We start from the raw sequence: 20,017 nt of genomic DNA on the forward strand, positions 1-20,017 counted from the left end.
TTTCTGCAATGTCAGCCTCAGACAGGGTTGGAAGCCGATCTAAATATTCTGCTTCAGTCCCAGGTAACGCCACTTGTCGTGATTAAAATCCACCAGGGGTCACATTCCACTCCCAGAAAATTCTAACACTGACCCAGGAGGTAAGACTTCCTTTTTAATGTTTTAACTTTAGCGTGGCCTTCAGCCTTTAACTCTAGGGTGGTGTGTACTGAGTAAATATTCAGCCAGGGCTGGATGACCTGTGTTTCATTAGCTGAAGGAATGCTCAGCAGAAGGGGCTGGGAAAGGGTGACCCAGCATTTGAAAATGGCACCCGATTCTTGGGTGGGCAAATCTCCGCAAGTCCTTACACCCATCTAGGTGGGTGCCTACCTCTGGGGGAAAGCCTCAGGACTGACCAGACGATGATCTGTGACCAGGCACTCTTGAAAGGCCTCTGGAAGCCCTGGCTCTCTCACTCTTGGAGATCTCAGGTGACTTCCTATCCTATGTGCCGTGACTCTGTCATTCCTTATTGTGCATCACGAGGTTTTCCTTACTTTTGCTATAAAAAACATTCAAAAGAACTTCTGCAATTTTGCTTTTGAAATTATTTAATTATGGGTAACTTGATTAATTTACAGTAAGTTCTTTTTTTCCCTTCTCCATCCATTCGGAAATTCGTGCCAAGTGAGAACATATAACCTACACCCTGTTTTCTAACGTAATGACATGTTCACAAGTGATAAATTTAACAATTAACGAAGTGGCATATGACATAACATTTCATTTTTTGGATAATTAGTTAAACATTTATCTACTTTGATTTTGCTGTTTTTGTTTTGTGTTTTAGAACTGATTTTTTTTTTTTCAGCTTTCAGATTTTTTTTTGCGGAACGCTAAAAATCTCATGAGCCGGATCCTGTAGCTATGGAGACTGACAGATCCGATGGCTGAGGCTAGTGCTTTCCCAATGGGAAGAGCTCCCAAAGTCCCTGTGGTTGTGTCTTCAAAGCTGAAGTCATGAAGAGGAATCATCCCTCATTTCGAGCTGTCCTTTGGGTTGGAGTATGCAAACTCACCCTGAGCTAAATGCTGCTGCTGGCAGGAAACCCTGCTGCTCAGCCAATGGAATAAGCAGGTCCAAGAAGATGACCAAATAATTCTGGAGGCTCTGAATTCTCCATCATGAGTTCAGATGGTTCAATTCTGATCATCGGTTCAGGTATTGGCTAAATACCAGTGGGCCAGAGAGTGTGATGGTGGGAAAACTCTTGCAGAGAAGTAAATGGGCCAGAGAAGTGGACTTGCTTGAGTCCAGTTGTGGAAGGGAGTTGGAGTACAGAAGGCCACTCATGTCATAAACAAGCCCGTGGGGTGGCAAAGATGGCAAAGACCCTGACGGATTTCATCTGGTAAGTCCAACATCTTGTCGGGGGAGCACTAACTCCATTTTACAGACCGGAACCCTTGGGCTCAGATAGGCCAATTTATCTACCCGAAGTGACCCAGAGACAGGAACCCAGTCCTGCCTGATTCCTGGGCTCTGCTATGTCCTCTTGCCATTGGGACGGACAGAAGTGCTTGCAATTTTTAGAGGAAATTAGGAGCATGTTTTGAGGTTTGTGCTCGGAATACCAGCAGGCTTAAGGGGATTGCAAGAGCAATGTCTTTTAGGATTTTCCATTTGCAGAAGCCACAATCCTTTAACAAACACTCGGTATGAAAGAACTGGAGACAGGTAAATTAAGGGCTTAGAAAGAGGCAATCGAGCCTTTGTCTAGAGTAGCGGAGCCAAGAACCCAGTTGGTTAACAAATGCTCATGGAGCACCTACTCTGCGCAGGAGACCCTGAGGGATGATAACCTCTTGGTCTTGGGCTCTCTGTGGTAGATAGGCACAGAAACGGAGAGAAAGAACTCTGGCCCACCAATCAGAATTTTCAAACTTCTCTTCCACTCCCTGGCTGTGTGGCCTTAGACAAATGAGTGCTCTTCTCTGAGCCTCACTTAACATTTTGTAAGAGGGAGATGATAATTCTTGCCCAACCCACCTCTCAGACCTGTCATGTTCCCGAGCATCCTGGGTAAACTACTGTGAGGTAAACCACTGTCTTCTTTATGACTCTCTCTGGAGCAGACCCACTCTGTGGGCAAGAGGTGTGTTGTTCTCTGTCCTCAGCACAGGGGCCTGGCACACGGTAAGCAGGTCCTTTGTGGGTCTGGGGTGAATAAAGCTGTAAATCTCTTACATCTTAGCCAGAATAGCCTTTTCTAATGCATGTGGACCTTAACTGGAGTCTTCCTTCCCTATTGATTCTTTAAATAATAAAGATGGTTTCTTCTCAGGGCGACTTGGTGGCTTAATGGGTTAAGTGTCTGCCTTTGGCTCAGGTCATGATCTGGGTCCTGGAATGAAGCCCTGGATTGGGGTCCCTGTTCAGTAGGGAGCCTGCTTCTCCCTCTGCCTCTCTCTCCCAGTCCCTATGCCCCCCTACTCCCAGCTCATACTCTCTCTTCTCTCTCAAATAAATAAATTTTTTTTAAAAGACCCTTTCTTTCCAAGGATGGGAGTCTCTTTATCTATCCACAAGATGCTTCATTAAAGCCAACTTTGTTTGCAAAACAAATTTATGGCTTTTTCTGTAACAGCTACGTGAACCCTGCAGCCCTCAATCTGGGATGGGGTTTCTTCTTTTTTGCAGCTCAATGTTTACAAGTAATACTCTCTTCTGATCCATACCAGCAGTTGAGGAAGGGTCCTTTGTAGCTTCCGGAATCACAGTATCTCGGACTGTCAGCTCCAGAAGGGCCCTTGCGGGTTCTATATTCCTATTCCTACTCCCCAATTGTAGAGGAGGGTCTGCTGCGGAGCAGGAGGGAACTTGTTTGAGCTCATAGAGCAGAGCCAGTCTTGGAGCTGTGTCTCTTTCCCTTAACTCGATGGAAATGGCTACTGTCCAGGACACCTCTGGACAGAGCTAGTGGTTGCCTCTGGAGACCTTGGGTCACCGAGCTGAGCCCTGAGGTGGAGTCATCATTTTTTTTTTTTTTTTTAAAGATTCTGTTTCTTTATTCATGAGAGACACACAGAGAGAGGTGGAGACATAGGCAGAGCAGAGGGGGAAGCAGGGTCCCTGTGGGGAACCTGATGTGGGACTCAATCCCAGGATTTCAGGATCACGACCTGAACCAAAGGCAGATGGTCAACCACTGAGCCACCCAGGTACTCCAGGGAGTCATCCTCTGATGGGTTCCCAGCTCTGCCAAGACTTTTGCAAGTGCTCTTTGGTATAGCACTCTGCGTAGACCCTCCAGAGAGGGATGCGCGCTGTGGGTGTTTCCTTGGCCCGGCTCGTGGTCACGGCAGGTGGTGGCTGGAGTGGCCCTGCCCTGGTGTGCTGTGCAGAATGTGTGAAGGGACTCTCCTTCTCCCCAGCCATAAACTCACAGGGCCGTGGGAGAGGATTGGGTGTCCTGGAGGTTAAGCCTGAGAACAGTGGTGGATTGATGGCCACAAGAGCAGTCCCAAATGGCCTGGGCCGTACCTGGATCTGGAACATGTAGGGGTTATGGGCTGCAATCAGAGATTAGTCAAATTCCCAGCTGGCGTCTCTGAGTGGGGAGTGGAAAGGCCTGTGACTTCCTTCCTCCTTCGCTAAAACAGGCCTGCAGAATGAGGCCCTTGCGCTGTAATTATATGGAGGCAGGAAACAAATAGCTAAGACCTGTCTCTGAGTGAGGAAGGAAGGAAAACATCCAGGGCTCTGGGGATCCTTTATCTTTGGCTCTTGAGGCGCTGGAATAATAGGAACTGCTATCTACTTGCAAATCTTTGCCAACCCTGGTGAAGGACATATTATTAGCCCTGGTCCACAGATAAAGGGTAGTGAGTTACCCGTGGCTGCAGCGCTAGTAGATGGTGTCATGGAGCTGGGAGTGAGTGACACTTGTGGCTGACAGCAGTCCCTGTCAGGGTCACTCTCCCTCAGCTTTATGTGGCCCGGGTGCTTTCTCTTATTAGCTCAGGGGGGGCCGCTGACCATTGCACAGGATACCCGACCAAGGAGGCCACGGTCCAGTGGATGCTTTCCTTGACACCTTGTGTACCCAGCTCGAGTCTGCACCAACCCAGAGGAAGGGCACTTCCTCCTCTGCAGAAAGCTTCTGTCTGTTCTGAAGCCTGTCCCCGTGGGGCCCACACCAGCCCTGTAGGGGTGCCTTTTCTAGTTCACACAAAGGTTCTGAATTGGCCAGCGATGGCCCCATGTTAGCTGTGGTCTGTATAACTTCTCTAGGCCTCAGTTTTTCCTCTTGAGAAGTGGGAATCTTTCTCTGTCTGCTGTGAGCTCTTGGGGGAAGCAGGACTATCTCTACCAGACCCAGCACAGAGTCAGCGGTGGGCTGCTGCATGAGCTTCTTGGTCTATTTGCAACCTGGCAGGTGGCAAGGCGATGCATCCCTGGAATTCTTCTCTCCAGGGGGCTCATGGTGTTTCCCACTGGTCATTCCAGTTCCTGAGTTGGGTCTCAGTAAATGCAGGCCGTCCCTGCTGGACTGTGGGGCAGGAGGAGATGACCCTGGCCCTCCCCACAGGGCTTCCTGTGACCACCAGAAGAGAGAAGGCTGTGCGTGTGTGTGTGTGTGTGTGTGTGTGTGTGTGTGTGTGGTGTCTCTGGCTTAGACATGGGCCAGGGGGCAGAGACGGAACAGCCAGCACCTCTTTCCCCTCTGAGTGTGAGTCTGCAAGGAGAGCGAGAGAGCCCAGCCCTGTCCCCCGGCCTCCACCTCAGTCACCTACGCCAACTGAGCCTTTGGTATACACCCTTCCCTTTTGCAGATGCAATTGCTTCCCTGTTCTTCCCGGCTGATTCCTCTTGTCAGGGTGCCCCCTGTCTCCTCTGGCAAGCATCCCTGGACCGCAGCAGGTGGGCGGAGCTGCTGCCCATGTCCAAGCCCATAGCATCCACTGAAGGGCTGTGTGCGTAGTAGGTGCTCTCAGTTCTGTTTCCTGAAGAAGGGGGTGAGGGTTGACCTTGCAGGTGCCCCCTGTGGGCTTCAGGACCTGGCCTGGTTCCCCCTTCCCTGTGGGGAGCTTCTGCTTGCTGGGCCGGGAGGTCTGATGGTCTGGGCTTCTCCGCAGGCCCAGGCCCAGGCCCATTAAGCTGCCATCTTCTCTCACCTCGTTATCACCTTGGCCTGGGGAAGCCTCCGGGGATGCAGGGAGCCCCAGAGAGTTCAGAGGTTCCCCCGGGGCCCTCCCACCCCAAGACAGAAAGCCAGCACCAGAGGGAGGGTCTTCTTTGTGGTTTGAGGAAGGCCTTCCTTCCCCAGCTCAGTAAACACAGGCCCGGGGAGCAGGGGGAGCTGGAGCCAGGCCCGAGGCGCCCTCCCAGAGCCCCGGCCTTTATCTCCCGGGCAGATAAGAGCCCGGGCTTGGCTCTGTGCTGGGCGAAGGGGAGCAGGAGCCATAAAGCAGGGCGGGCCAACGGTTTAGGACGGGGTCCTGGGGAGCCAGGGCTTTGAACTCTGCCCTCCGAGGGGAGGAGGCCTTTATGGCCGGGGGCTCTGGGGCTGCTGGGACAGCAGGGCCATTAGGGCAGGAATGAGGCCCCTCGCTGGCCCCTTGGCACCCTGACTGCAGGGTGAGACAACAGAGCCCCCCCCCCCCCCAGGTGGGACCGGCTGCGGAAACGGGGCTCCATCGCTTTATTGACTTGTAAACGACACCATTAAGAGGAAGCCCTCACCTTGGCTGGAAACAGCTGTGTGAGTGGCTGTAAATCTGGCGGGGGTGGGGCAGGCCTTCCTGGGGCAGGGGGTGCAGGAGCGGTGCCCCCTCCCGGCTGAGGCTGAGCCCTGGGACTGTGGTTGCCAGCCTCCATGGGGTGGGGGCTTTTAGTGGCACCGTGATTGGCTAAAGCAGTATTTCCACCAAAAAGGGAGAAAAGCATTCCCGGAAATCTTGGAGTTAGTAGTAACCCAAAGTTACTCACGTTTGCAAAGTGAGCCCAGAGACAGGGGGGACATTGAGAAGCCCAGGACAACAGAACGTCTGCGTCTGGTGAGGGGAGGGACCGAGGGTCAAGCCCATCTGGGCTTCCACGGACAAGTCCATGAGCAGTTCTCACATAAAAAATAAGCACAATAACACCCTTCAAAGGGTGGCCGCCATAATCCAATGAGATGATAGAAGAACACCTTGCCCATGCATGGAGGAGCTTGAGAAATGAATTCTCTTTCTTCTTTGAGAACAAAATAAAATGGAAATTTGGGCTCTTGGTTGGTTCTTTTTTGGGGGGGAGGGTGAGGGGGGATCTTTGTGCTTCCGTGGAGTTAGGTAACATCGCAAAACCCAAGACAAGACCGCTAGCTGCCTCAGGGCAGGGACAGTCCTGCCTGGTTCAGTTTTGTTTGTGTGGTTGCCTAATAAGGAGCTTGGTGTGGAGTCCTGAGGATGTGTTCAATAAATGTTTGGTTAATAAATAAAAGAGGGAAGGAAGGCAGGAGAGAAGGAATGGAAGGCGGGAGGAGAGAGGGAGGGAAATAAGGTCATTTTCTTTTGGATCAAGTCTAGTAGTTGGAACCAAGAGGAAAGGAGGAAGTAGTATTTGCTGATTCCCACTGAGAGCCAATACATTATAAAACTCAGTTCTCACAGCCACCAGGAAGACCCTGAGGATAATTACCCAAGTCGTGCCATTTACTTATTAACCAATAAGTAAATTTGCATTATGGGCACGTTATTTATTCGGGGTAGGGGGCGGGGTGCGGGATACCTTCTGGGTGCCCCTGTGTTCTCGGCTCTGATGGTGAGATTTAAATGAGATAATATGCCTAAAGCTGTTAACACAGTTATTGGCAAACAGTAAATGCTCAACAAATGTTGGATATTATTATACTTCGGGATGGAGAAACTGGCAGTTAAGTAACTTGGCGAACTCACAGAGCTGAGAAGTGTCATAGCCCGGATTCCCACTTTGCTTCTGAAGCTCACACTCTGGGTTCCGCCAGGTTCTGGAGCTGTTGAAACACTGTCACGGTGGGGGGGGGGGGGGGTGCACGGAATCCCACAGCTGGATGGTTTCAAAATCAATTATCCAATGGCACTTCAGTGGAGATACTGCTTATATGCTCAGCTCCTGAAGAGTTCACGGGGCCCTGGGGATCCTTATCTCTGCCTGAGGACTACCTTCATGCATTAATGAGCAAACAAACAAGTAAATAAATAAACAAACACGAGCCAAAGGGAGACCTGGATGTTAGGCAAACATTTACAGAGTGCTTGCCAGGGCCTGGCCTGAGCTGGGAGCTGCAGAGAGCCCCACACTCAGATCCCCGTGGCATTGCCTGGAAGAAAGAAAGTCCCCTTCAGAAAGTCCCTGGGGCACCCTGAGACTCCGCACCCCAGAGATGCCTTCTCTCTCTGGGCATCAGTTTCTCATCCGTGTGATAAGGACACAGGATGACATGTGGCATTTCACATCATCTGTAATTCTTTAATGATTCACAGTGAAAGAGATCTCAACCCAGGAATTACCAGGGTGCCTCTGTGTCTGAGATTCCAGTCTGATTTTTTTTTTTTTTTTGCAGTGGCTTGGGTACTTTATTTATTTAATTAAAAAAATGTTTTTATTTAAATTCAATTAGCCAACATAGAGTACATCATTAGTTTCAGATGTAGTGTTCAATAATTTATCCCTTGGGTATAACACCAAGGGCTCATGAGTACTTTAAATGATTTGGTGGGGGGGTGGGTGGGGATTGTCAAATGCAGATACAGCTCCTACTATGCACAAGACACCTTTCTAAGTGTTTACAAACATTAACTCATTCAATCCTCATCTCTGTGCCCCGAGAAAGTCAAGTTTATTCTCCTTTCCCTTTTACAGGTGAAGCGAGGCCCAGACTTTGGAGGCTTTGGATCTGGGCAGCCTGGCCCCAGAGTTGGCCACGCTTTGCTGTCTCCTCTCAAAACTAATCCAAGCAGAATGGGTTTCAATTTCCCAAAGGACCCGCGATCGTCCAAGGAGGGTTGGAATAAAGGAGGTAAAGATGGAAGCAGAGAAGAAAGAAGGTTAATGGGTCGCAAACAGAGACCTGTTGGAGAGACCCTTGAGGGTCTCAGGATCTTGGCTCTCTTTTGATTCGTGTAAAAAGGAGGACGTCTGAGCACCTTCGCTGGAATTGGCCCTCCAGGACTCACCCTCGCTCCCCAGTGACTTCCAGACCTTTCAGTGAAGGATTCTGTGCGCCCCTCCTGGATTCCTGGGACTAGGCTGGCAGAGACTGACACCCGGGGCCGTCGAGTCCCGTTCTGGGTCCCAGTTTGGTAGAGGAAACTTGGAGAGGCAGGGCTTCCGATGGCCCTGCAGGAGCCTGGGCCTACCTGCCACATTCCATTCTTCAGGTCTTAAAAGCCTCCTATTCTTTTACAAATCACTGGTTCAGGCCTAAATTATCCAGATAATTGAGCCGCCTGGCCCGTCACTTTGTTGGCATAGACACCATTTATGTGTAATCTGAGAATATTCTATCTGCTGCCGAGTTTCTTCCAAAGGCATTATTTCTAACCTTCTTTAAGAACAAATTTCCGGTTGCCATGGAGATCATTTTTAGGCTAATTTTATCGGGCGCAGGAGCCAGGGCTGGAAGCAGCTCTCGCACGTTTCTCAAGTTGTCTACTCTGGAGAGTCCTGAGGTTGTCTTTGTCCAAGAGGCTCCCCGACCTCAACGTCCTTTGAACCAGACAAGTCCGGTGATAGTCACGTTTTGGTTCAGAATGTTAAAAGCCCTGACATCAATTGTCTAGGTATTTTTGATTCGTTTTAATGGGAAAACACTTCAAGATGTGTGTGTGTTGGGGGGGAGGGGGGAGTCTCAGTTTTATAAATACGTGCTTTCTGAAACCTGCTTGTGAACAAACTGTTAAAATGAGAGCTTTCCGAGCTAGAAAAGACTAGAAAATTCAGAAAGCGTCAAAGGCATTTCATAAGCACCAAACCTGGCCCCCGCTGAGGTGCGCGAGGGGAAGCCGAGGAATAGGACATGAAATCTGCCTCCAGGAAGTTGCAATCTGGTGAGAATTGAATTGCTTTAGAGCTGGGAGGGCCCCTCAAGGATCATGCCTGTTAATAGGCTCATTTTACAAGTTGGGAAATTAATCCAAACGCTCAGGGCTGGTGCTCGGGAGAGTTTAAAAACCAAGGTCTCTTGGCTCCCAGTCACTGGGGTAGAGTTTGTGTAAGCTGGACCACACCTCTCCCGGAGGCTCCCACCTGCCGCTCTGCTCCCTGCTGTCCTCACCTCACCTTGTTCGTTCAGGTACTGCTCTCTGGAACACACTCTTACCCTTTCGGACTTTTTTTTTTTCTTGCTTTCCTTCAAGGTTTGTCTCGAAAGGTCCCCTTCCCTGGGATTCTCTGGGCCTGCTCTCTTCTGGAACCCCTGGCTCTGCGGCAATCGCGTGTGTGTGTGCGTGCGTGTGTGTGTGTGTGTGTGTGTGTGTGTGTGTGGTCTTGCCCAGTGGACATCGGGCCCCTTGAGGTTGGTGTTCCATTCATCCCCTGCATTACGGTGTCTAGGACAGGACCTGGCATGGAGGGGGCACTCGATGAGTGTTTGAATGAATCCATAATCCTAAAAGTCAACATGTAAGAACCTACTGTGCACCAGGCAGTGTATTCATGTGTCAAGTCTGTTTTAGTTTGCTCGGGCTGCTATGACAAAATGCCACCGACTGGTGGCTGATAGCCAGCAGGAATTAATTGCTCACAGTTCTAGAGGCTGGAAGAGTGAGATCGCGCTGCCCCCACGCTCAGGTGAAGGCACTCTTCTGGGCTGCAGAGTGCTGACCTCGGGTTATGTCCTCCCGTGGTGGAAGGTGCCAGGGGACTCTGGAGAGGGTGCTAATCTCACTCAAGACGGCTCCCGTCTTCAAGCACCTCCCAAAGCCCCCACCTCCTCCTACCAACATCTTTGGGAGTTAGGATGTCAACACAGACAACCAGACCATGGCAGACTCACTTGGTACTGTCACTGATCCTAGGAGGCCCTCTTTGGCTGTGGAGGCCCCCGGGGAACTGCAGAACCGCCCAGCTGGAGGGTGCTGGAGTCAGGGTCTGATTGGGTCCCTGGTGCTTTCACCCCTAGCAGCTACGTTGGGTGCCTTCCAGATCCATGCGCCATCCAGTGCTATAGGTATAAACCTCATTTTGTAGCTAAGGAACCAGACACCTAATGAATGATAAAATGACTCTCCCAAGGTCACACAAGCATCCGGATGTGGAATTGGGATTCGAAGCTGAGAAGTCTGGCTTTGAAGCTGCTGCTTTTGTGAAGTCTCCAGACCGCGCTTAAATTTAAGCATAAAACAACACGGCGCTGACCATAGGTTATTTAGAGGTAGCTCCTCTCAGGAGATTTTTTTCATTTTCTCTTATAATCCCTACTTTAAATACTTCAATTCACAGCTAGTTCCTACCCCAAGGCTTTTCTGTTCTTTGCGTGTCTGAGACACATAACAAGTGTGGGTGTGGGGTAGGGGTCAGAGGGGAATGTGCCTAGAACTGAGATTCTGAGCACATGGCTCTTGATTCCGTTACTGCTATTGAAATAATACCTTTAGCTTGATCCTTAACCTGAACTTTTCAATCAAAGGCATAAATGTAAAGGACCCGAATTATCTGCACTGGACAGATGAAGATGCTGCCCCCCCCCGTCTGCGTAAGGGCTCCGCATGAAGGCCTGACAATCATGTGCCTGGGCAATGTGTGATGCTCTTTTAAATTGCCTTTCTTCCTCACCGGAGGTTTGGGAAAGTCTTCTAGCTTGGATGTGGAAAGCTGACTGGTGGTACTGGCAGTGCGGGTCTTGCGGCTGATGCCACCCTCTCCTTGGGACTCCGCTCATTGAGGTCTGGCTGGTCACCAATGTGTGGCAACAGTGGCTTCAGAAAGGAACTGGCTGTCAGGCTCCTCCTGTGTTGTTACCCTTCCCATGTGCATGGATAGCTGCAAACTAAGGAAATATTGACATGCTGATGGCCTTGGCCGCAGGAGCTCAGAGCTACACTGTCCAGCGAGTCTCCCTGGTAAGCCCTTGCTTTGTCCCCTGATGGGCCTGCCATTTGCTCCGGCCTTTAGCTCTCTTTGGGCTCCTCGAAACCCATTAGTGTATTCCTTCTAATCATCATGCTCACCATGCACACTGCTGACCAGAGTCCTTTCTGAGCAAATGTCCCTGACCCCACCCTCTTGCATCACACGAACAGGTTTGTAGGAACGGGTGTAGGTCCAGCTGAGCCAGGAGACAGCTAATGGTCACGATGATAGGTTATCAGGGCATTGCTGTAGACCACACAGACAGCTGCCCAGAACTTAACTGCTGTCTGCTTTGCTCCCTAAACAGTCACCGTGACCTCCCCCCAGCTGTTCTGACATTCCATTCTCAAGGCCTAAGGAATGCTCGGTGGCCAAGCTAGATGTTACCTCGTTGGCTGGATTCTTAGTACACGAAATGAAAACGGGATCCGTGGGGCAGAGTCATGTCTGAGGCAGGACCGGCAAAAGCAAGGGGGAGGCAGGGCAGGGGCAGTGTGGGAAGAGAAAGGACATTCTGAAGGGGACTGCATCATGAAGGCCCAGGACAAAGGAAGCAAATGTTTAGAGGCAGCTACTTATAATAGTCAGGGACTCTCTAAATAGGCTTTTTTTTTTTTTTTTTTTTTTTTTTTTACTCTTTCGGGAACCCGAGTTGGTAGGCATTCTCATTCCCAGTTAGCAGGTGAATAAAGTGAGGCGCAGGCGGGCTGCCACCTGGCTAAAAGTGACAGAACTAGCTAAGTCTGGTTCCGGAGCCCAGCTCCTATCCACTGCACCAGCCCATCAGAATCAGCCCTTAAACAAGGTTCACATTCCGAGTTGTTCATTATACAGGGAAAGAGCTTCGGAGGCCTGTTGAGGTTGATTTGCATAATTCATTTTTAGAACATTAATTAGCCGGGATGTGTAATAGTTCTTGTGCCAATTTGTGTTTCAATTTCAAATGCAAATACAAATTAGCAAATGTTATTCCTGTGGCACCTTAAGGATGAAACATTTGCTGCTTGTAGTGAGTATTAATCTTTACATTTCTGAAACTATGACTGATAGAAGCGATAATATCCTTTAATTTGCAGGATTGGGGGAAAAACTAGTCTGGTGGGTAAGAAGCAATTTTTTTTTAGCAAAAGGAAAAAGCATGTTAGGCATCCATCCATCCATCTATCCATCCATTCATCTATACATCCATCCATCTATTCATCCATCTATCCATCCATCCATCCACGCGTCCATCTATGCATCCATCCATCCGTCTATCTATGCATCCATCCATCTATCCGTCTATCTATGCATCCATCCATGCATCCATACATCCATTAAATACCACTGAACATGAACTAAGTGTCAGACTTTGCTGTAGGAGACAGAGGTGGCTCCAGGGAGCTCACACACATAGTGGGATAGAGTCATGTCACGAAACAAGGACACTAAATTGGGATAAGCTTTAGAAGAGAGCTAAACTTTCAGGTGGTGGAACAGAAAGGCCAGAAGTGCCCAGGAACGGTTCCCAAGGAATGGGACACTGAGCAAGCTGACTCTTGAAGCGGTGGGGGGACGAAGCCAGGGAGAAGTGGGTTGTCAGTGGTGGCCATGAGACCACCATGAGAGACAACTTTCATGTGAGATCCGGCATGCTTGGGGGACTCCAAGCCTTTCTGCTCAGCCCGAACATACGCTCACTTGCAGCTATGAGAGCAGGGGGAAGACGATGGGCAGCCTTGTCTGCAGGCTGCATTGTTTGGAATTCAATCTGCAGATCTTTGAGAGCCATTGACCGAAGGAACTGGTGGGATTGACATTTCAGAAAGCTCATTCTGAAGCCCATGTGGAGAATGTGAGAAGGAGACTGTAGACATGGCGTTAAGAGATGATTGGAACAACCCTGCAGAAGAGACGTGCTGACCACGGCAGCTGCAGGGGAAGTGGAGAGGAGGGGACATCATAAAGAGATATTTCAGGAATATCTGAATCTCTGGGGAGGCAATGTGGGCTTAAGAGCATAAGCTTCAAATCCACTTGTTCTCTTTCCATCCTGGCTCTGACCTTGGGGAGCTCCCATAGTGCTCTCTGCTGGCTGTCTCATATTGCCCTGGAAAATATACCAAGTTTAAGAAAATATACCAAATCTAGAAAGGAAGTGAACCTCCAGCATCATGTTGAGGATGGCATGCTGGGGAGGTTGCTGAGAGAATATTGTGTTTTGATCTCAATACCAGCCACTCAGTCATTGAAACATCACCACAGGTGAGGCCACCTTTCCCTGTGGACTCTGAAGTCGAGTGAGGGGATTCTCCACAGACGGTGATTGTCTGCCTTCTAAGGGCGTATATCCGAATCTGTAACCTGTGAATAAGTCTCTAGAAAGCCAGACTGGAATACCTGTTGATCAAATGTAGCAGTGAGTAGTGGCATTTGACGAGCCGATGTCACATTCCTGTGGGATTCTCGGTAGGGACGACCCTCAAAAAAATGAGTGGACCCAATAAAAATGACTTCAACTTGAACCTACAAGTATTCACTTCCCATTTAATTTTCGTAAAGTGATGGGAAGGGCTGAGGGTTCTGATCTCTGGGACTCCGTTTACCCGGCTGACTAAGGAGGTTAGGTGAGATGACTTTTTTAAGGCCCAGTTCCACTCTTTATACAATTTCTTTGAGTCATTTCCTGTGAATATCCTAAATCTCTCAGCCCCTAATGACTGATGTATTATATTACGGAGGTCATTTTGCATTCCAGGGTTTCCTCCAGAGAGAAGGACAGGGTGCTTCTACAGAGAAAAATTTCCCAGGGGATTTGATAAATCCAGATTCTGACATTTATCTAAGGTCATCTCAACTGACCTGTTCTAACTTTGAGAATTCCACTCTTTCCCCCTCAATGTCCTAAGAACATCCCGGCAAGGCTGTGAATTCGATTTACATTGTAATTCTGCGACTTGTAGACATAAACTTTGGGCCTGACTCAACCTGGAGGATATGAGAAATTGGCAATTCTTTTAGGGCTGACACGGAGGTTTTCCAGTTTTCAGATTCTACCTTAAGCTAAATATTCAAACTTGGGTCTTGACCTTCTCTTCAGGTAAACTCTCCTGTGGAGTCAGAGATAGCACCTCCCCATCACACCAGTTCTCGTAATCATTCTGTCCAACACTACCAGTGACTTCATCTCTGGAAACGTTGCTTTCAATGCCCAAGTCGTCACAGACAATTGCAGATAATAACTTAAGTAACTTGTCCTTGTGCTAGTTGCCATCTACTAGTACCTTCTTCTTCTTTTTATTTTTTTTTTAAAGATTTTATTTATTTATTCATGAGAGACACAGAGAAAGAGGCAGAGACACAGGCAGAGGGAGAAGCAGGTTTCCTTCGGGGAGCCCAATGCAGGACTCGATCCCAGGACCCTGGGATCATGACCTAAGCCAAAGGCAGATGCTCAACCACTGAGCCACCCAGGGGCCCCTACTAGTACTTTCTAGAACGTTGTCTACTCGCACATGATTTTGACCAAATACCCAGATAACTCATTTCAGGTTGCCAGTTTGGAGAGTTGGTTGCGCAGAGTCTATGCCTGTGTAGCTAACCTGCTGGTGTGGCTGCTGGTACTATGGCAAAAGCCCTGCTTGTAGGGAGTTGGGAGAGGGGAGCCTACTGTCAATGACAGCATGGGATCTTGAGAGGCCACCCTAATGCCTGCTGCTGTACTGTTCCTCTAGAGTCAGAGCACTCAGGCTCCATGCCACCCGATGGCTGACGTGCTGCTGCCACTCCTGGTGCCAGAGCCCATGGGCATCGTGCTGCCCGCACATCCCTTACCAACCTGTCATTCCCGACGGAGCTGTGTTACCTGAGCAGAAACCCTGGAGCCCACGTCTGTCTGCCGCTTCTCTTGCTGTTGCTAGAAGCAAAAGTAGGAAAAACAAAGTGGCTTCTCTTTTCCTCCTGCCTTTCAATCTCCTGGCAGTGCCTCTCATTGGCAGAACCAAATCCGAAGCCATCTGGCAAGGGAATCTGGGCTTGCATATAGTTTCCAGGCTTGCAGCCTCCTGCAATTCAGAACGGGGGGGGGGGGGGGGGGGACAAAGTGGGAATGAAGCTGTTAGCAATCAGTAAAATGGTTGGTGCATATATTATCACCAGACAAGTGATTAGGCACAAAATCGAATTGAAACAAATCGAACCTCCATGGCAACAATGGCCCTAACTATTTCCTTCCTGTATCCATGCAATGCAACCGTCCAGCTTCTTTCCTTAAGAAGTGGGGGTCTAGTTCCCCACCTTTGGAATCTAAGCTTGCTTTGTGATTTGCATCAGCCAATAAAATATAGCAGAAGTGATCATATGCCTGTTCCGAGCCTAAGCCTCAGAAGGCCTGTATGCTTCCACTTACTATCTTTGAATCCCGTCTCCAGGATTAAGTCCAGGTTAGTTGGTAGGAGGTTAAGAGGCTACATGAGCAGAGATCAGTTGTGTCAATGGAGGCCTCTCTAGACCAGTTAGCCCTAGTCAATTTGGCAGCTAACCATGGGCACAGGAGTGGAGTCAGCTAAAAATAACCAGTTGCAGCCCCTCAGACAATTCTAGACTTGTGACTTTGAGTCACTAAGTTTTGGATGGTTTGTTATGCAATAAGAATTAACCAATACATCTGCTCCCAAGAGTGCAAAATCTAGCAAGGCAGTGACGCACACGCATGGAATGGAAGCAAATGCTAGAGCATCAGTGACTGTACAGTATGCCATGTCCAAAACTTTCAAGGGGAGGGCCGATCCTGTGGACTGATTTTTCATGGAGTCATCCAGTAAGAGATGAGACTTGAACTGGGCATTGAAAAATAAGCAATGTTTCGGTTGTCCCCAAGGCAGCCGAATATTTAAAACAATGGTCATGCCAACTGAACACAACTGAATATAAAGATGTCTGGCGTAGAGAGTGATGATTTTGAAGTCACCACTACCTTCTCTTTCACTACGTGAATATTCTTTGGCCTGTAACAGAGTCCTGGCCTTAAAATTAGCCATATTAGCACACATGTGTATATTTTTATACAAGGTAAACTGCTGTCAATATTTTTCTTTCTTTTTTTTTTTTTTTTTGGTTAATATTTTTCTAACTAGGACACTCACATACAGGTATTGAAGAAAAGTTGGAATTTCTCGAGAAGAAAATTTTCTCTCCTAAGCTGTAATCCTACGAGCAGATACAGTCACTGTTCCTGCTTTCCAGTCTTTTAAAATATATTATCTGCAGGGCTGATATGCAGTGGTAGGTATGATTTTGTGCGGCTCTTCTCAGCGTTTCTTTTAAAGTAAATATTTTCTCATTTATCACATTGTCTTAAAAATGTAATTCGAAGTGACTTTGTACATTTCATCTGAAAGTACTGTTATTTATTTAATTTCCCCCATGTTGCTGGGCATTTTATATAGCTTACTATTTTGCGCAATCCTAAGTAGCTCCGTGAGAGCCACCGTTCTATGTGAAACACATTCTGATTATTTCCTTAAGATCGCTTGCTAGAGGTGGACCAAAGTTTATACATTCTTTTTTTAATTATTTTTTTAAGTTTATACATTCTTTTAATTAATTAATTAATTTAAAAAAAGTTTATACATTCTTAAAGCGACTTGGTTTGTATTGCCAGATGTCTTCTTTTCCCAGAAAGGGTGTCCTAACTTTTTCTCTTTTATAAATGAAGGATGACTGCTCTTTCCTGCGTCAAGGATCATCTTACGTATACCTTTTTGCTATTTTAATAAATGCAAATTGATAACCCATTGTTGCTTTAATTAACATTTCCTTGAGTTTGAGAGAGATTAGACATTTTTCATGCAGTTATTGCCTCTTTGTTCCCCTTTTCCCGTGAACTGACTGTTCATGGTCTAGAGAATTGATATTGACATCAAAGTCCTTTTGTGGTTGTCCAGCTGCTCCTCGCCTCCCATGAGATATGGGCTGTGCAGTAGGAAAGCTGTCACCTCCTATAAAAATGTCTATAGGATGGGCTGCCACACACGGCCATTGCTGCAGCTGTCACCGGGGTGGCATTGCCAGGGATCTGCTATACACAGTCCTTCCTACAGAATGACATGGAATCTCAGATCTGAGGCTCCACTGCATGCAGTTGCCTCCGGGGTCCTGCACTTTATGGTGCTTCTGCCCCCCGGGGGTTGTGTGCTCCAAATGGTAGAAGCATGTCGAGAGTTTTCAATGTCCCAGTGATACAAGGACCTGCTGTGGCCAAGAGGGAAGTGGGCGCCATAAGGCTGTGCTGCTTGGGTGGTTTTCAGGGCGACTGTAGGCTGCTTGGCCTGAACCGTCCCCTTTCATCTCTGGCTCCATGGTGTGAGATGCTGAAGGCTCTGGGAGAGAGCTTTCGAGCCTCATTACCCACCCAGAGTACCATGCAATTCCTCAGTAAGCCACCTGTTATTGTCAAAAGAAGACCCAGATTTGTGCGTACTTACTGGAGGCGATACATCTATTGTGGGTCAGACAGAGAGAGAGCTTGGTCACTTGAGTGATGAAGGTAGCGCGGAGATTTGCTTTCTGCTGTCCTGTACCCCATGACATTTGGAACTCCCTTTTATTACAGCATTTATCACCCTATGGTGTAATTATCCATTTACTCAAATGCTTCTGTCTCTAGACCTCGACTTCTGCACGGGAATGGACAGCATCTTGTTAATTTCTGTATTTCCGATGCTCCCCATAGGTGCTGGCACATAGTAGATGCTCAGTAAATATTTGCGGAATCAAAGGAATGTTATCATTTGGACTGTGTGCGAAAGAAAACCTTATAAAACCTTCTATAAGTAGCTTATTTGTTAACAAAGCCCCCCAAAGCAAGTAGTGACAGATAATCCTGGTGCCCTGATGGCTGCAGACTCTCTGCCTGGTGCTCTTTCTCTTACACAGACTGAACTCCTCAGCCAAAGGCCACTGCTACCAATGGGCCATGACAGTGTCTGGCAGTTGGAAAAGGAGACCAGGATTCACTGATCCTTGCCCAACCCTTATAACCAAGAATTTTTAAAATCTGGTATAGTGTTATGGGTTCAATGATGCTGCTCAGAAGGATATGTTGAAGCCCTTAGCGCCAGCACATCAGAGCGTGGCCTTATTTGGAAACGGAGTCACTGCAGATGTCATTGGGTAAATCGAGGCCTCTATTCCATACATGATGAGTATCTTTATGAGAAGAGGAAAGTGTGGGGGCCGCCCACGCAAGATGGAGGTAGAGATTGGAGTCACATTGCCAAAGCCAAGGAAGACCTGGGACTGGCAGAAGCCGGAAGGGGCAAGGAAGGATCCCCCCCTTCTAGAGGCTTCAGAGGGAGCATGGCCAGCTAACATCTTGGATTTGGACTTCTGGCCTCAGAACTGAGTCAGTGATCTCTGTACCCGCTCTGTGGGCCTTGGCTGGGCAGTCCCAGGGGGCTAACATGTGTGTGTGGTCCAGCCCGCCCTCCTAAGGCAGTGAGGGCCGTGTGAGCCACTGTACAACAGAAGCACACGCACCGACACTTTTCTCCAGCACTGACCTAGTTTCTGAGAAATGATCAATAAACCCCGGGCAAGTCTACAGCCTGCAACGCGTCTGCATCTGCCCTGGCTTTGCACTTCACTTCCCTCGTGTGGGCCAGCCCGAGAGCTGGCTTGTCAGCCGGAGCTTGCTTTCTCTCATCCAACCAAGTGTGTGGGGGTCTGGCGTTGTCCTCGCTGCCCTGGTTTTGTGTGGGTCACTGCGGGGACCTTCTTGGGCTCCTGGAAGGCGGAGGTCCCAGCCTTGCCTCTTGGGGCAGAAACACAACCAGCTGTCCGTCCAAACCGGATGTTTTAGACAGTGGACTGGAGGTGGTGCCTGAGGTCTGACACAGAGGCAGTGTCCCCAAAAGGAAGGGGGCTCGAATCAGAAGTCCCGGCTCCTGGATCCTGTTGTGTTCCTCACCAAGGGACTTTGGACAGGTCACTCCTCTCTGGGCCTCAGGCTCTCCATGGATGGAGCTGGTCACAATCTGTGCCGGTCAGTGTTCTAGAGGCGGGGTCCTGGTGGGGGACAGTCTATCCGGTGTGTCGGGGCAGCGTGGGAATACCTGGAGCCAGGTCCAGAGGCCTGAGAGAGGGAGAAGCAGAGCATCTGGTGTCGCCCAGAAATAAGTGAAGAAGAGAGAAACCCGGCACTTGATTTCTTAGTGAACTTTCTTCTAAAGGACACGCTGCAGATCAGAAGACCCTAATTGGAACAGCAGCAGGCGGTGCAGTCTTGGGGTAACTCCCTCAACCCCTCTGGGTCTTGTTTGCCCAGTGAGCGCCCCCCCCCGGGGGGGCCGGGCAGGTTATTCCTCCAAGTCTTCTTGTCTTCTGGGTCCCCTTTCCCCGTCAGCAGAGCCTCTAATGGCTTTGGCATCTCTGCGGCCCATTTCCTGGAGGGCGTGAATTATTTAGTGGATGCACACAGCTGCCCGCGGGCCCAGGCGGCCGCCTCCGTGCAGGCCGGGGTCGCAGGCTGCCGGGGGCCCTGCCTGGGCCGCTCCCTGCTCTGCGGAGCCACCTCGGCCACCTCCAGCCCATGGCGCCCTCCCGCTGGGGCTGTCCCCAGGCCTCCTTTGCCCCCCCCGGCCGGCTGCCCTCTGAGCCCTGGGTCCCTCCCTTAGAAGGAAGTTTGGCCTCTTAATGGCCATGAATAATCGATGAGCTCTCAGGGAAGGGGTTCTGATGAGAGACACTCCTCCCCATTAGTGACCCTGGCCTGACCCCTCCGCTGCCCCCTCGGCACCCCGCCCCTGGCCCTGCGCACAGGCCCCACTCTGGGTGCGGATGGGAGGCCCCGAGGGCAGGTGGGCTGCTCCCCCCACCCGAGGACAGTGCAGGGCGGTTGCCCCCAGGGACATGTGTGCAAATAGCCCCCCCCCCCCCGCCCCCGCAGTTGTTCTTGAC

General features: G+C 49.5%; 1 long non-coding RNA gene across 1 annotated transcript; it reads left to right on the forward strand.

The window, feature by feature from the left end:
• Window positions 1–264: 264 nt before the first annotated feature.
• LOC112664795 (uncharacterized) lies at window positions 265–19,937 on the forward strand. Its single transcript, XR_007403237.1, has 6 exons — window positions 265–473; window positions 854–1,394; window positions 7,871–9,302; window positions 10,244–10,382; window positions 10,638–16,342; window positions 17,793–19,937. It is a non-coding gene; the product is annotated as an uncharacterized LOC112664795 (long non-coding RNA).
• The last annotated feature ends 80 nt before the right edge of the window (window positions 19,938–20,017 follow it).

This window comes from Canis lupus, chromosome 17 (assembly GCF_003254725.2).
Source record: "Canis lupus dingo isolate Sandy chromosome 17, ASM325472v2, whole genome shotgun sequence".
In the NCBI taxonomy this organism is placed as follows: Eukaryota; Metazoa; Chordata; class Mammalia; order Carnivora; family Canidae; genus Canis; species Canis lupus.